Below are 6,567 nucleotides of genomic sequence, written 5' to 3'. Positions count from 1 at the left end.
TTTTAATTGGCTTGGTATAAATGTAAATTGGGCAGTGTTAATGTGCGGGGATCGCTGGTCGGCACGGACTCGGTGGGCCGAAGGGCCTGTTTCCGCGCTGTATCTCCAAAGTACAGTGGGCAGCAGTTCTAGAAGGAGACCCACCAACACTTTCTCAGGTGCCAACTGGGATGGGGAACAGGTGGTCCATGTTGTGATATTGCTAGGACTACTTTGTTGGTCACAAGGACTTCTTTGTATGCCTGTGTATATAAGTGATTGGTGTGATTAGGTGGCCACTCTGGTTCCAGGTGGCCACGGAATAAACAGCCTGGAGTTAAGCTCCAGCATTCTAACCTTTTACACACGTGTACAAAGGTACAAAAGGTACCGGACCACGAAGTACAACAGTCCAGTGGTAGAGTTGCTGCCTCAGAACGCCAGATCCTTCAATCCTAACCATGGGTGCTGTCTGTACGGAGTTTGTACATTCTCCCCATGACCGCGTGGGTTTTCTCCGGGCGCTCCAGTTTACTCCCACGCTCCAAAGACGTGCGTGTTTGGAGGCATAGAGGGGTCGACCCGAAACGTCGCCCATTCCATCTCTCCAGAGATGCTGCCTGTCCCCGCTGAGTTACCCCAGCACTTTGAGTCTATCTTGGGTTTGGAGGTTAATTGGCCCGCTGTAAATTGCTCTCAGCGGGAGTGGATGCGAAAGTAGGGTAGCGTAGAACTGGCGTGAACTAGCTCAATATTGATGTTTGAAGTGTTTCCCTGCTGTGTCTCGAAACAATAATCTTTTTAGTAAAATGGAAGCAGAATGGCCTGTGCTTCCTACTTCCACCACCGGGTGGGGATGAGGAGCTGTTGCTTTGCCTGCCGCACCCTTTCATGGGTCACCTGCACCTCCTCCAACCTCATCTACTGTATCCTCTGTTCCGGGTGTGGACTCCTGTACATCGGCGAGACCAAGCGCAGGCTCGCCGATCGTTTCGCTCAACACCTCCGCTCAGTCCGCGTGAACCTACCTGATCTCCCGGTTGCCAAACACTTCAACTCCCCCCTCCCACTCCCGCACTGACTTTTCTGTCCTGGGCCTCCTCCACTGTCAGAGTGAAGCCCAGCGCAAATTGGAGGAACAGCACCTCGTATTTCGCTTGGGCAGCTTACACCCCAGCGGTGTGAACATTGACCTCTCTAACTTCCAAATTTGAGGAAGGATATTCTTGCTATTGAGAGCGTGCAGCGTAGGTTTACTAGGTTAATTTCCGGAATGGCGGGACTGTCATAAGTTGAAAGACTGGAGTGGTTAGGCTTGTATACACTGGAATTTAGAAGGATGAGAGGGGATCTTATCGAAATGTATAAGATTATTAAGGGATTGGACACGTTAGAGGCAGGAAATATGTTCCCAATGTTGGGGGAGTCCAGAACCAGGGGCTACAGTATAAGAATAAGGGGTAGGCAATTTTGAACGGAGATGAGGAAAAACTTTTTCAGTCAGAGAGTTGTAAATCTGTGGAATTCATTGCCTCAGAAGGCAGTGGAGGCCAATTCTCTGAATGCATTCAAGAGAGAGCTGGATAGAGCTCTTAAGGATTGCGGAGTCAGGGGGTATGGGGAGAAGGCAGGAACGGGGTACTGATTGAGAATGATCAGCCATGATCACATTGAATGGCGGTGCTGGCTCGAAGGGCCGAATGGCCTCCTCCTGCACATATTGTCTATTGTCTATTATTCAAGTAACCCCTGCTTTCCCTCTCTCTCTCCATCCCTCCCCCTTCCCAGTTCTCCCACCAGTCTGACTGTCCCCGATTACATTTAATCTCTGTTTGCTTTGCATTGTTGTCACCTTCTCCCAGCTAACAATGATCGATTCTACATTTCCCTTGGCCTCCTTCCCCTTTGTCCTGTTTTCACACCGTACACTTCCTTATCTTGGGTCTCCCCCCTCCCCCCTGACTCTCAGTCTGAAGAAGGGCCTCGTCCCAAAACGTCACCCATTCCTTCTCTCCAGAGATGCAGCCCGACCCGCTGAGTTACGCCAGCATTTTGTGTCTATCGCCAGCACAAAACAATAGTCAGATCAGATGGTGAAAGGATTGGTTAGGGGGAGGGGGGAGGGGGAGGAGGAAGAGGGGAGAGGGGAGAGGGGGAGGGAGAGTGGGTGGGAGGGGAGGGAGGGAAGGGGGGGGTGAGAAGAAGGGCGGGGAGGGGAGGGATCTAGATGGGAGCAGGGTCGATAGGGAGGTGGTGGGGAGGGAGGGAGGGAGGGAGGGAGGGAGGGAGGGAGGGAGGGAGGGAGGGAGGGAGGGAGGGAGGGAGGGAGGGAGGGAGGGCAAGATAGGGGTAGGGTGGAGGGGAGGAGAGGGTACCTGCATTATATTATGTATTGCAAGTAGATTTTAAATGTCTTTTTAAACTTTTGCCTACACTGTCCCACCTGTCCATGAAAAAAGCAAGAACTGACAATGCTACATAAATTTTATTGTTTTGTAGAAGTATCGGCGGTAATAAAACATTAACCAGGTTATCAGCGAGCGTCATTTTAAAAACAATAGCAAAGGTTAACATGTTAACAAATTTTGAGAAATCTCGAGAACAAAGTCAGAATTCAAAATTTATATTTCAGGTATAGTTTCTGCAGATCTCCTAAAAATAAGTTGATTTTGTTTTAACCCTTGCACAAGCTAGCTCGGAGAATTGCATTTAAATTTTACATTTCAGAGAAGCTTATCGATCTTTAAAAAAAGTCTTGATGTGCTGTAATTCTTGCATAAGGTTGTTCGATGAATTGGGTTTTCACTTTTGGCATGTTTTTGATTTATTTTGCAGTCTGCCCTGGAATGCAGTATGTAAATAATATCATTAGCCAGCAGCATTGCAAATAGCTGTTCTTTTAGAACTTTAGATTTTAGAGATACAGCGTGGAAACAAGCCCTTCGACCCACCGAGTCCACGCCGACCAGCGATCCCCGCACACGAACACTATCATGCACACAACAGGGACAATTTACATTTATACCACGCCAACTAACCTACAAACCTGTACGTCTTTGGAGTGTGGGATGAAACCAAAGGTCTCGGAGAAAACCCACGCAGGTCACGGGGAGAACGTACAAACTCCGTACAGACAGCGCCCGTAGTAAGGATTGAACCCGGGTCTCTGGCGCTGTAAGCGCTGTAAGGCAGCAACTCTACCGCTGCGCCACTTGCCGTCTTTGGAGTGTGGGTTGAAAGCGGGGCACCCGGAGAAAACCTACGCAGGTCACAGGGTGGGTGTACAGACTCCATACAGACAGCACCCGTGGTTAGGATCGAACCGGGGTCTCTGGCACTGTGAGGCAGCAACTCTATCGCTGCCTCCCTAAATAAATAAATAATAGGGCTAAATCTAGTGAATAAAATATACAATTGGTGACAATCTGCAGTAATATAGAAATCCTGCATGTGTATGTAATTCCCACAGTCGTAATGAAAATTCTTTCCAATGCTAACAGCTTTCTGACGTACATGTGTGGGCAATAACATTGTTTAATGGAAAGAACATTTTATAATGGATCTTATAGAGGTGTATAAAATCATGAGAGGAATAGATCGGGTGGATGCACAGAGTCTCTTGCCCAGAGTAGGGGAATCGAGGACCAGAGGACACAGGTTCACGGTAAAGGGGAAAAGATTTAATAGGAATCTGAGGGTAAACCTTTTCACACAGAGGGTGGTGGGTGTATGGAACGAGCTGCCAGAGGAGGTAGTTGTGGCTGGGACGATCCCAACGCTTAAGAAATTGTTAGACAGGTACATGGATAGGACGGGTTTGGAGGGATTTGGACCAAGAGCAGGTAGGTGGGGCTAGTGTAGCTGGGACATGTTGGCCGGTGTGGGCAAGTTGGGCCGAAGAGCCTGCTTCCACACTGTATCACTCTGTGACTCCATGTAAGTCTTCCCATGGAAGGAGGTTCTGCAACTCTATTGCTGTCGCCACCACTAGGTGGGGCTGTTTACTCATTTCTACTTTTGTTTGAAGGTGGACAGAAAATGCAGGAGTAACTCAGTGGGACAGGCAGCATCTGTGAAGAGAAGGAATTGGTGACGTTTCGGGTCATTTTACACCAAGCCAATTAACCTGCAAACCTGCACGTCTTTGGAGCGTGGGAGGAAACCGAAGACCTCGGAGAAAACCCAAGAGGGTCGGGGGGAGAACGTACAAACTCCGTACGGACAGCACCCGTGGTGGGGATTGAACCCGGGTCCCTGGCGCTGTGAGGCAGCAAATCTACCGCTGTGCCGCCATGACTGCCCTTGTCTATAGACTTCCTTATCTATGTACCATCTCTGAATGCATTCAAGAGAGAGCTAGATAGAGCTCTTAAGGATAGCGGAGTCAGGGGGCATGGGGAGAGGGCAGGAATGGGGTACTGATTGAGAATGATCAGGCATGATCACATTGAATGGCGGTGCTGGCTCGAAGGGCCGAATGGCCTCCTCCTGCACCTATTGTCTGTTGACTTGTCTAGTTTCTACCTCGCACTCCCCTGACATCAGTCTGAAGTAGGGTCTTGACCCAAAACGTTTATTGTTGTTTTAAAAAAGGGGGGAAAACTCATTCCTTCTCTCCAGAGATGCTGCCTGGTTCGCTGAGTTACTCCAGCAGGTCAGGCAGCATCTCTGGAGATAGACACAAAGTGCTGGAGTAACTCAGCGGGTCAGGAGGCATCTCTGGAGTTAGACACAAAATGCTGGAGTAACTCAGCGGGTCATTTAGAAGACTGAGGGGGGATCTTATTGAAACATATAAAATTCTTAAGGGGTTGGAGAGGCTAGATGCGGGAAGATTGTTCCCGATGTTGGGGGAGTCCAGAACCAGGGGTCACAGCTTAAGGATAAGGGGGAAGTCTTTTAGGACTGAGATGAGAAAATATTTCTTCACACAGAGTGGTGAGTCTGTGGAATTCTCTGCCACAGAAGGTAGTTGAGGCCAGTTCATTGGCTATATTTAAGAGGGAGTTAGATGTGGCCCTTATGGCTAAAGGGATCAGGGGGTATGGAGAGAAGGCAGGTACATGCTACTGAGCTGGATGATCAGCCATGATCATATTGAATGGCGGTGCGTACAGGCTCGAAGGGCCGAATGGCCTCCTCCTGCACCTATTTTCTATGTTTCTATGTTTCTGGAGATGGACACAAAGTGCTGGAGTAACTCGGCGGGTCAGGCAGCATCTCTGGAGAGAAGGAATGGGTGACTTTTCGGGCCGAGACCCTTCTTCAGGCTCAGATTGAAATATAAAGCAGTTTCAGTCTCTGCACCGACTTTACAACGACTGTTCGAGGTGAAAGCAGATATACAGCAGCGTTGAGATCGCGATGGGGGGGAAACAAAAGCAATACCGCACCTTGTGCTGCCCATTCTGCTCAGCTTTCTTCGTCTGGTAATCACCTTTCCTCATCTCCTCCAGGTATCGATCCCTGTAAGTGGACACGCTGACAATTGCCACTCTGTTCATGAAACTGTTGGGCAGACAGGGCAGAAACAGCGAGTCAACAAACACCTTCCCAGCCGAGCTCAGTGGGGAAATTGCACAGTGTAACAACATCGTGTAATGTGTAACAACATCAGTGTAACAACATCGCTCGCTTGTCATTTCAATACCTTTCCATCGACGTCTGGTACCACTTCGGGGAAACTGATGCCATTCTGCAGGAGAAGTTTTTTTTTTGTAGATTTTTTTGTTGTTGTTGGCGTGATCGCCTTTGTTCGACCGCACTGAACGATGTCTATGTGTATGTGTGCAGGATTCGCCTCTAGGGCGCAGTTTCAGTTTCAGGGAATCAATCGCGAAGTCAAATGCTTTTGTCATGAGTCCCGGGCCCAATGACATATCTGCTTGACAAATATGGATAATAAACAATAGACAGTAGGTGCAGGAGGAGGCCATTCGGCCCTTCGAGCCTGTACGCACCGCCATTCAATGTGATCATGGCTGATCATTCTCAATCAGTACCCCGTTCCTGCCTTCTCCCCATACCCCCTGACTCCGCTATCCCTAAGAGCTCTATCTAGCTCTCTCTTGAATGCATTCAGAGAATTGGCCTCCACTGCCTTCTGAGGCAGAGAATTCCACAGATTCACAACTCTCTGACTGAAAAAGCTTTTCCTCATCTCAGTTCTAAATGGCCTATATATATATATATATATATATTGTAATGTCTTGAGCGGTCGGGAGCTTTTCTCTTGAAGGTTGGGAGGTGTGGGTGCCGGAAATGAAGACAGAAAAGTTCTTGTTTTCCACTTAAATTCCATATATTTAGTCTTTTCCAAAAACAGGTAAACTTAATTGTTTGCAGACAGGTACATAAAACCAAAACAGGTAGTTAAATCAAAACTGTTGCTTGCTGCCTTCTTACAAAATATAACTCAAACACTGCTTCTCTCCCTCTCTGCTCCAGTCGTTGTCTCTCTCTTTAAATACATTGCTTCCCTTCCCTTTTAGGTCTCTCACTGAGGCAATCAGCTCAGCTAGTTCAGCTAGTTCAGCTGGGCAGCAATCAGTGTCAGCAGCAATCAGCAGCAATCAGTTTCAGCAGCAA

The 6,567-nt window shown here is 48.4% G+C and overlaps 1 long non-coding RNA gene across 1 annotated transcript; it reads right to left on the bottom strand.

Moving 5' to 3' along the window:
* Nucleotides 1–2,360: 2,360 nt before the first annotated feature.
* LOC144602740 (uncharacterized) lies at nucleotides 2,361–5,769 on the bottom strand. The gene is made up of 3 exons (XR_013548496.1): nucleotides 5,630–5,769; nucleotides 5,373–5,487; nucleotides 2,361–2,820 (listed from the first exon to the last, which is right to left on the bottom strand). It is a non-coding gene; the product is annotated as an uncharacterized LOC144602740 (long non-coding RNA).
* Nucleotides 5,770–6,567: the final 798 nt, after the last annotated feature.

Source organism: Rhinoraja longicauda, chromosome 19, assembly GCF_053455715.1.
Source record: "Rhinoraja longicauda isolate Sanriku21f chromosome 19, sRhiLon1.1, whole genome shotgun sequence".
NCBI lineage: Eukaryota > Metazoa > Chordata > Chondrichthyes > Rajiformes > Arhynchobatidae > Rhinoraja > Rhinoraja longicauda.
This window is presented reverse-complemented; position numbering and strand designations above follow the sequence as displayed.